This window comes from Limulus polyphemus, unplaced genomic scaffold, assembly GCF_000517525.1.
Source record: "Limulus polyphemus unplaced genomic scaffold, Limulus_polyphemus-2.1.2 Scaffold3122, whole genome shotgun sequence".
Lineage (NCBI taxonomy): Eukaryota > Metazoa > Arthropoda > Merostomata > Xiphosura > Limulidae > Limulus > Limulus polyphemus.
Genome location: NW_013668732.1, coordinates 37787 through 47902, shown reverse-complemented (window position 1 = coordinate 47902; position 10116 = coordinate 37787). Strand labels below are relative to the sequence as shown.

Genomic DNA, 10116 nt, shown 5'->3' with positions numbered 1-10116 from the left:
CGAAGAGTGATCTACTCCAAGTTTTGAAGCAAGAGTGGGCGAAAATTCCACAATCTAAAATTGACGAGATGATTCTCACGGTGCCCCAAAGGATCAACAAACTCCACGAAGCGAAAGGAAGATCTACTAGATATTAATTAAATTATAAATATATTAATTCATGTGAATATGACTGAAAAATTTCATTTTTTTCTGAAAAAGTGGTGTCTGTTTACTTGTGATCACGCTGTGTATTGCAAAGTTGTATTGAGAAAGAATAAACTAGTGTTACGACAGCGGAAGCCACGTGACGCTAGTAACACATCATGATATTCTAGAAGGATCATGTCTGTTCGTGGCAACTCTGGTCTTTTCTATGTGCCCTCAATTCTTGTATATAAGTGCGCCAGATAAAGCGAATTTAATTAATCGGAATAGAAGTGCAGACAGACAGAGACGGACAATTGAGTCAAGTCGTAAGTAAAGTGCGTGAATCGTTCGTTGTTAATTATAATGTATGTTTAAGTTAAAGAGACTGTGGAAATTAAGTGTATTGCAAAGTTGTATTGAGAAAGAATAAACTAGTTTTATTTAAGAAAGGACTTGTATCGCTAAAGTTTAATCCCAAAGAAATTATACGGGAAATTAACGAACGACCATAGACGTAACAATATAACTAATATCAAGGCAAAGAGCTTAATACAAACTGATTATTACTTATCATGAATATTTGCAGTTGTGATTGGTACATTAAATTAGCTCAGTTCTTTTTACAAGTAAAAATCTTCATATTTCTACAGCCATGTATAACTTTCGGATACAAAATAGTTCGGAATTTAAAACAAAAATATTGAAGTTGGTTTTTTTAAAGTGAAGGCCTTGTCACTTCCTGGTGACTTTATGGTATAGCTATGTGAAGGCCTTGTCACTCCCTGTTGACTTTATGGTATGGCTATGTGAAAGCCTTGTCATTTCCTGGTGACTTTATGGTATGGCTATGCGAAGGCCTTGTCACTTCCTAGTAACTTTATGGTATGACTGTGTGAAGGCCTTGTTGCTGCTGACTTTATTGTATGGTTATGTGAGGGACTTATAACTTCCAGTTGACTTTATTGTATGATTGTGTGAAGGCCTTGTTGGTGATGACTTTATGGTATGGCCATGTGAAGACCTTGTCACTTTCTGGTATGACTATCTGAAGGCCTTGTTACTTTATGGTGTCGCTAACGGAAAGCCTTCTCACTTTCTGGTGAGTTTATGGTATGGCTATGTGAAAGTCTTGTCACTTCCTGGTTACTGAATTTATAGCAATCTGAAAGCCTTGCCCTTTCCTTGAAACTTTATGGTACTTAAAATCCTTATAATTTATTTGTGACTTTATGGTATGACTATGTGAAGGCCTAACGCTTCTTATTTAATTTATTGTATGGCTATGTGAATCCCCTGTCACTCCTTGTGACATTATGGTATGGCTATGTGAAGGCCTTGTTACTTCCTTGTGACTTTATGGTATGGCTATGTGAAAGTCTTGTCATTTCCTGGTGACTATATGGAAACGCTATGTGAAAGTCTTGTCACTTCCTGGTGACTTTATGGCATGGCTATGTGAAGGCCTTGTCATTTCCTGGTGACTTTATGGTATGGCTATATGAAGGCATTGTCGCTTCCATTGTGACTTTATGGTATGGTTATGTGAGGGCCTTAATGTGAAGGCTTTGTCGCTTCCTGATGACTATATGGTATGGCTGTACGAAGGCTTTTTTCGCTTCCAGATGACTTTATGGTATAGCTATTGTCAGAACAGAGGATTGCAGGATTCGTGATTCAGTGTGGGAAAACGATATCTCAAAATATTTTCCCCATTCTTGCTAACGTTAATGAATTTCATTAAATATTACTTGCAGTAGTTTTAAAGACATACGTGATAATTTGCCTTGATTCTTTGCATGGGAATCCTGAAAAACGTTTCAATGCAATTTTATCGTTCTTGGCTTTGTTGTATCCAAAAATATAAGAATGGACACTGTTTTAACTTAAGGACATCCAACCTGAGCCAAATTCTTACGATTGTGGATTATCTGTATTCTCCAGTTGGATAGTCTACAAAAATGGCATTGAAATATACAAACAAGAACATTCTAAATCTATCAGATGACTTTAAACCCACCCGTGATAGTTCCCACCAAAAAAAAGGTAAACATCAAACACATACCACTGAAAGTTTCTCAGTCTTCACACGGTGGAAGAAGTAACACTAACAAGAACAGAAAGGTTCTACAGTAAACCTTCTAGAAGAAGAGTGGTGTTTTATGAAGGAGAGACTTTAAAAATACTTCCAATATTTTTATGTTCTTAACACAGAAATGTTTAGTGACCGAACATTCTACACGGCTGTAGTAGTATGGATATTCTTTACTTGTCCAAACAAATTGGCTGGTTTTAAATAAAATTGTATCAAATAAAAATATTTTATTGAAAATGTTATAACTAACCATCAAACTTTATAAACGAATTTTAAGAGCATTTTTGGATTTATATTAAATTGTTTACCTTGATAGCTATTTCTATGAGAATATTTTATTTTGCAGTTATATTACACGGTAGAAGTACTAATTTAATTACCGTGTAATATAACTATAAAACATATCTGTTCACAGAAGTACTAATTTAATCACCGTGTAATATAACTATAAAACATATCTGTTCACAGAAGTACTAATTTAATCGTGTACAGATATGTCTTATAGTTATATTACACGGTGATTAAATATTTACATCTGTGAACAGATATGGTTTATAGTTATATTACACGGTAATTAAATTTCTACTTCTGTGAACAGATATGGTTTGTACTTATTAGGTCGTCAAGAAATTAATGTCGCGTTTTAGAACACATTCATTAACCACCCAAAAACACGTACATCACAGTATAATAGTTAAATGAAACGCCTAAACGTCACGTTAGTGTAGCCTATATAATGTGTAAAGTTTAGTATACTCTAATCCCTTATAGTGATGGCGCACGTCGAGATACACATTCGGCATGTAATGCTGTTTAAATACAAAAGGGAAACAACGCCTCTATAGCTACAAAGAATATAAAAGAAGTTTACGGAAATGTTTTGAATGTTCGTAAGTGTCAACGGAGGTTCAGCAAATTTCGTTCACGTAACTTTAGCCTTAAAAACTGTGATGGCAGAGGCCGACATGTTGGAATTGATATCGTAGCTCTAAAAATGCTTGTTGAACCTAACCCAAGGCAACACACTCGTGAAATGGCCCTGAAATTACATGTCTCTCATGAAACAATACTTAAGCATATAAGGAATATGGGAAACTCCATAAAGAAGATGTTTGGGTGACTCACGAACTCTACGATGATCATCGTTTCAAACAAGTGAATTGTCACCGGTGATGAAAAATGGATTCTCTATGCGAATATTAAACGCCAAAAACAATGGCTCAGTCCTAAACAAAAACCACTTCCGACCCCAAAACCTGGACTCCATCTGCAGAAAGTGATGGTTTACATTTGGTGGGACATCAAAGGAGTAATTCATTTCGAACTCCTCAAACCACAGCGAACTGTCAATGCAGAGATCTATAGACGGCAACTGGAACGTTTAAATTAAGCTCTTCATCAGAAACGCCCTTCATTCGTCAATCGGAAAGGTGTTCTTCTTCTCCACGACAATGCACGTCCACGCGTAGCACGTTTGACGCAACAAAAGATTATGGAGTTGGGTGGAAGAGTTCTCCCCCACCTACCATATTCTCTAGATATGGCACCATCAGATGATCATATTTTTCGTTCGCTGCAACACCATCTTAATGGGAAAACGTATATAAATATGGAAGGTATTAAAGAGGACATCGACATGTTTTTTTTCCTTCAAAGCCATGTGATTTCTTTAATCAGGGCATTAACAACCTGATTGTAAGATGGAAAAGCATCATCGATAAGAATGGAGACTATTTCATTAAATAAATGTTTTGTTTTCATATATAAGTTGTTTTTTCATATATATAAAAAATGGATTAATTTCTTGACGACCTAATATTTTAGACTGTAATTACATTTCTACTTCTATGAACAGATATCATTATATTATATGGTAGTAAAATAAAAAAGGATTTGTGTAAACCAGTTATTCATTGAAGTGAACAAGAAACTTATTAAAGATTGATAGAAAATGGAAAACACTGTGAACTTCCACTGTTTTTAAGATTGTTCGGCATATCTTCATTAAGGTATTAGATGAAGATTCCCCTGTTGTTTTGGGGATCATTAAGTGTATTTGAAAATGTGATAAAAGCGTATGGGGATTTTTCTGAATCGAGTTGTATTTCGTGGTACATGTAGGTTTTTTTGTTCATTAAAATTGATATTTTTGCGATAATATAAGCACATTTTTGGCGAGCAGAGAAAATTAAAAAGTTCGTCGTCAATATTACACGTCAGACGCTATATTAAAGCACGTGGCACCTTTGATGACGTAGTCTGCAGAATAGTCTGGTCAGCGTTTTACCGTAAAGTTTGTGCTACAATTATGGAAGTCGGTTAAAAATGTAGACTTTTTTGTAGATGATATAAATAACTCTAATTAAAAAAATGTCCAACCTTTAATAAATAAGGGTTGTAAACACTAAAAAAACGATACTAATAATATTAGGAGGTAAAACAACTTTCACACATGGTTGTTCCAATATTCAGTACCTGAGAATTATGGCTTGTGGATAACCAGTTTCAGACTGTTGTCTAACTGCTTCGTTAACAACTCTTTGGAACTGCGGGCACCGCGAGATGGCGAGAGCGCTACTCAGTGTTAGGGCATTCCCGACATCTTGAAAAGGGTTTAAGGACAAGAGAATTGGACCTATGTTAGTCTGTAGTATAGAGAAAAAAATTAAAAAGTTTAGTAGTAGACCAAAACTTTTTATCGGGAGGGGGGGACATTTCCATATAATAATTGTTAAATAAAATGCAGGGGGAAGAACATTTTCATATAATAATTGTTAAATAAAATGCAGGGGGAGAACATTTTCATATAATAATTGTTAAATAAAATGCAGGGGAAGAACATTTTCATATAATAATTGTTAAATAAAATGCAGGGGGAAGAACATTTTCATATAACAATTGTTAAATAAAATGCAGGTACTAAATAAGTAAAGCAATATTAAAATGAGGTAAAAAGAAAATGAGCATAATATTATCAAAAAACATTGTCTCATAATATTAGCAGCTTTTATATCGATAACAAAAAACATCCCGTAATTATAATAATTTTGAAAGTGACAGGCAAGAACTATCGATAATACATAATATTCATATAATCTATTAAGGTTTAGAAGAAAATTATTGTAGAACAACAGCTCGCGCTTGGTTGAAATAAAGTGTAAAGTTCGTGTAGTTAAAACTACAAAGATTGAACGGTGATTTTCTTTCATACTGTTAGCCTTGCATATAAGTCTGACCTTAAGTTAAGACACTGTGAACATTTTAGAATATAAAAAATACAATGATAACACAAATAATCATATATTTTTTCTTTATAAATCAAGATACGCATATTATTCGGTTGTTTAAATTTTGAAAGACAGGATACACTGTGATGCTGTGGATAACCAATGGTTAAGCCTATAATTTGGATTTTAAGCTCAGGAATTGATTTCACAACTTAAACCAATATGACAAAATATATTGAGGGGAGGGGAGCGAGTTGAGTATGAATTAATCATTCCATAATATATTCAATAAAACATGGTCAATGGGCTTAGCATACTGCATCATTATGGAGATGAATAAAATAAATTTTTCTAACGATAATTTCTATTTTCCACTTGATTAAATTACATTGAGTTATATATAATTCTTCTTTTTAAAATGCTATAATTGATATGATCACTTTTCATGCAATTTTATTGTTCAGCGCAAAGCTGTACAGTGGGATATGTGAGGTATGTCCACTGGAGGAATTGAAACCCGAATTTTATCGTTATAAGCTCTGAAGTTTATCGCTGAGCCACCAGGGGTTTTCATAAACGTACTTAGGTAGTCAGAAAGAAACTGTTTCTTACACATCTTATTATATTTATTATTTGCAGATAAATTGCACCATATATGAAACTGCCATTTTGATTATTAAAATATCTGAAAGATTCATTTGGTGATGACTGTTATAAAATGATTTTTAACTCAATAAAATACAATTTAATATTATTAGAAAAATTATTTTGAGATATGAATAAAATTATATTAATTTAAAATACGTTTCAATAAAGGGTAACGACAATTAGCAAGATGTTGGCAGAATAAAAAAAAATACTTAAAAATAATTTCCTTATGATTAAATTTGGAAAAATAACTTTGATAATAAAACTCTTCAAAGACACACACACACACAGAGAAATCCGGAAATAGACCAACATTATAATAATATAAGATATCCAACAATATCAAGATTTAAACAATGCAGAACTAAAACGATTGTTTAAGAACAATGTGACGTTGGGCTACTCTGTTGTGTCCACTGTGAGGAATCGAACCTCATCGGGGGGGGGGGGACTGAAATGATAATAATAATAATGAATTTCCTGTAATACCAAAATCCGGAAACAGACACCATAATAATAGCTACAAGGGCTATTTGTGTTCTTACCAACAAAAGTATCGGAACCCGGTTTCTAGAGGGGAATGATAAAAGTAAAACCTTTCCATCATTATATAACCAACAAATGCAGAAATAGATAATATGGAAGTAAAAAGACGAAATACATAATTACGTCTTTGACAAGTGGATGTAATTTTAGAAACAAATAGTTTTACTCAAAGCTAGAATGAGAATGGTGTAATAATAATAACAACAATCTGTTTTTACGATTACTAACATTATTTTTACTTAGCCTAACATTATTCTTACTTAGCCTGAATTAAACTTTCGTACATCTGCAAATGTATATTCAATCCACCTCCTCAAATTCAATTCGAATATTTCCTGTAAATTATAGGATTTATCCACTGGTTATTACATTTCAAAAGTTAGGACTTTGGTCCTTACCGCCATTACCTCTAGTAACTTAGTAGTCATATAATTCCTTTCTGTTGTTTGAGCTAAGCTTGGACTGTGAATCCGATGATTCATAGTTATCGACTCATTGCTCTCAAACACTCTCCACTTAGGAACCCTGGGAGTATATAATTTTATGGAGTGAGGGACGGGTAAAAGTTATCTTCAAAGGAAGAGAGAATGAAAACTTTTCATCAGGAGTTAATAAAAATAATGACTTTTAAAAAGTAGATACATCAGAAAATATTCCTGTAAAATATCGCGTTTAGTTTCGTAACACAAAACCCACAAATATTGATCACAACAAGATATCTAGAAAGTGACAGAGTGATGTTTTACACGATATATAAATATTTGTTGTTCACATAATCGGGCCGGTCGTATCCTAATGGATAGGAGGGGTGATTTTTACAAAACCAAATCGCTCTCCGCAATTTAAGGAAGTGGATGCAGTTCAAGAATAGACAGTCAAATCCCACTCTTCTAGATGAATAGTCCAAGATTTGGCGATGGGTACTGTTGGCTTTCTTCTAGTCTTCTTAGTTCAAATTTTAGTGGTGACCATCTACTGATAGCATTTTGTGTAGCTTTGCGGGAATATCCAACACAATAATAACTAGTCTACTAAGTTGTCTCTTAAATAATATTCTTAAACCAAATTGCACATTCATCATTGATTCAATCATCTACGAAATGAAAATAAAAACAATACTTCAATAAGACCAAGTTTGTTCAAAAACGAAATAGGTTTTATGAATAATTTTTTTCAATTTATTAAAACCTATTATTTTACTCGTGTAACTAAGTAAATAAAAAGTCTGTAAGAAGTGATTTACACCAATAGACCAACTGCAAACTTGGAGATCTCTATACTAACAGACTAGCTTCACAACCCGATAACTTTTTATGTTAACAGACTAGCTTCACATCTTGTTAACTTTCTTACATTAACAGACTAGCTTCACATCTTGATAACTTTCTTATATTAACAGACTAGCTTCACATCTTGTTAATTTTCTTAGATTAACAGACAAGCTTCACAACCCGATAACTTTCTTATATTAACAGACTAGCTTCACATCTTGTTAATTTTCTTAGATTAACAGACAAGCTTCACAACCCGATAACTTTCTTATATTAACAGACTAACTTCACACATTGGTAACTTTCTAACATTAACAGACTAGCTTCACATCTTGTTAACTTTCTTATATTAACAGACTAACTTCACACATTGGTAACTTTCTAACATTAACAGACTAGCTTCACATCTTGTTAACTTTCTTATATTAACACACTAGCTCCACGTGTTGATAACTTTCTTTGGTACTTTGTTAAGTTTACCACTAACAGTAGCTATGTCATTTCAATATGATACTTTATTAAGTTTACTATAAACAGTAGTGATGTCATTTCAATATGATACTTTGTTAAGTTTACTATAAACAGTAGTGATGTCATTTAAATATGATAATTTGTTAATTTTACCACTATTTGTCATTGTTATTCATTGTCAATTAATCAGCAGGTTTAAGATTTTGTTTGGGCCCCTATTTGTCATGGTTATTCTTTGGCACTTAATTAGCAGGTTTAAGTGTTTTTTGTTTTTCCAGTTGAGAAATGGCTTTTACTTGTAAAGTGTTTTACACTTGATCCAAGACAGCTGAACTTACTGCTACAAAGTTCTTTCCTGGATTTCCTGCGATCATCCTATAAATATAACCCATCAACTCATGGCTGGACTAGAAATCTATGTTTCCCGGATTAATTACATGTATAATCACCTTAAATTCATCATCACAAGATTAATAAGCAGTTTTAAACAAACTTTGTGTGTGTGTGTCTGTGAGCACTTTCATTTCACATGATTCCCAATATAGTACAATACCTTCCAGTAGAGACACTGGTGGTAAAACAATGTGCATTATAGATTTTAAAAACTATTATTTACCTAGTTATCAACATCAACACATATATAAGTTTCTTTTAGATGAATTAATAAAGCACAGTTTCATATAAAACCTAATTAGCCTAGTCATGGTCAGAAGTCAAAATAACCACCTATTAATTATCAATTAGTCACTAATTTCTTTACTCACTAACTAGTTTGTGTCATAAGTTTCAGCTGTTAATCTGTTGCTATCTTTAGGAAAATCAAAGATCGAATTCTGAATTCTACAACCACAAACACTGCCCTAATCAAAATTTCCCTAACCAAAACATTGGTTATAAACTAGTTTGAAACTAGTGCTTGATAATTAAAAAAAAAAAACTAATTAATAATTAGACTTGAGTGGTCAAATGGGCTAGTAACCATGACAACGACCAAAATCCGATAACCAAACTTACCAGTAAATACTTATCTATTGTTAAATAGTTAATTAAATCACATAAACTCTAGCTATTACATAAATTTGTTTAAAAAATCACGACAGAATCCAACTTACAAAATATTCCTTCCTGAAGAACCTGGTGTGGAGTGTACGAAGTATAGCATCTTCTGTTAGTGGTCCGTTGAGGTTAATTAAGTCACGAACATCTGCATTTGCACAGGAAATAAGTGCTAAACCACAGTCCGTTTTACATAAATCTGAAAAATAAAATATATAGAAACGTGTATTCCTAGAAAAATACCAAACATTGTCTAGAATAGTACTTAAAGATAGCTCTACTGTGAAAAAAATATAACATATACATAGAAACATGCATTCCTAAACAAACACCAAACATCGTGTAAAATAGTACTTAAAGACAGCTCTACTGTGTAAGAAATATAATATACATAGAAACGTGTATTCCTACACAAACACCAAACACTGCCTAAAATAATACTGCAAGACAGCTCTACTGTGTTAATAATATAATATATATATATAGAAACATGCATTCGTAAATAAACACCAAACATTGTCTAAAGTAATTATTAAAGACAGCTCTACTGTGAAAGAAATATAATATAATATACAGTAGAACCTCGCAGTACGAGTTTAAATCGTTCCCAGACCGAGCTCGTATTGCGATTTACTCGTATTACGAAGCAATTTTTCGCATTGAAATTAATATGAAA

The 10116-nt window shown here is 32.8% G+C and overlaps 1 protein-coding gene across 2 annotated transcripts in view; it reads right to left on the bottom strand.

Annotated features, from left to right (window-relative positions):
* Positions 1–4800, bottom strand: part of LOC106468703 (myosin-51-like) — a 99503-nt gene extending 94703 nt beyond the window's left edge. For both annotated transcript variants that reach the window (XM_022397065.1, XM_022397066.1), the window contains exon 1: positions 4697–4800. The gene's annotated coding sequence lies outside the window, so the exon portion shown is untranslated. The remainder of the gene's footprint in view (positions 1–4696) is intronic.
* Positions 4801–10116: the final 5316 nt, after the last annotated feature.